Source organism: Propithecus coquereli, unplaced genomic scaffold (genome assembly GCF_000956105.1).
Source record: "Propithecus coquereli isolate 6110/MARCELLA unplaced genomic scaffold, Pcoq_1.0 Scaffold165, whole genome shotgun sequence".
In the NCBI taxonomy this organism is placed as follows: Eukaryota; Metazoa; Chordata; class Mammalia; order Primates; family Indriidae; genus Propithecus; species Propithecus coquereli.
Window position 1 is genome coordinate 1,888,339 of NW_012141080.1, and position 662 is coordinate 1,889,000.

Sequence of the window (662 nt, forward strand, 5' to 3'; positions counted from 1 at the left end):
ATGTATACATGTATACTTGTACATGTATACAGACATAAACAAAGAATATTCACTGCAGTCTTGTTTGTTGTGGTAAAGACTAGGTACAATCCATACATTCTTCAATATGGGAATGCTTAAATAAAGTAAGGCCTATTCACATAACATAATACTACGCAGTCACTGAAAAGGATATACATCTAAATGTACTGCCATGGTACCATCTCCAAGATGTGAAATAATGAAAGTGAGAAATGATATGCAGAGTATCCTACTATTTGTACTTTTAATTTTTTTTTTTTTTTTAAAGACAAGGTGTCATTATGTTGCTGACGTTGGCCTTGAACTCCTGGGCTCAAGTGATCCTCCTACCTCAGCCTTCTGAGTAGCTGGGACTACAGGCACATACTACTGAGCCTGGCTATTTGTGTGTTTTTTTTTAAAGAGGGTAGGAAATGTACACATATATGCTTGTATACCCAAAGAGTATCTCTGGTAACATAGTTTTTCATAGGCAAAAGCCATAAGGTTTAGAACAGGGTACACTTTTTTTTTTAGTAATTGATTTTTTTTTTATCCATGTACACATATTACCTATTAAAATTTATTTTCAATTAAATCTGAGAAATTTTTTTTTTTTTTTTTTTTTTTTGAGCTAGAGTCTCACTCTGTTGCTCGGGCTA

General features: G+C 33.1%; 1 protein-coding gene across 2 annotated transcripts in view; it reads right to left on the reverse strand.

Annotated features, from left to right (window-relative positions):
• CFDP1 (craniofacial development protein 1) overlaps positions 1-662 on the reverse strand; it is a 97,890-nt gene that overhangs the window by 88,857 nt on the left and 8,371 nt on the right. The window lies entirely within an intron of this gene.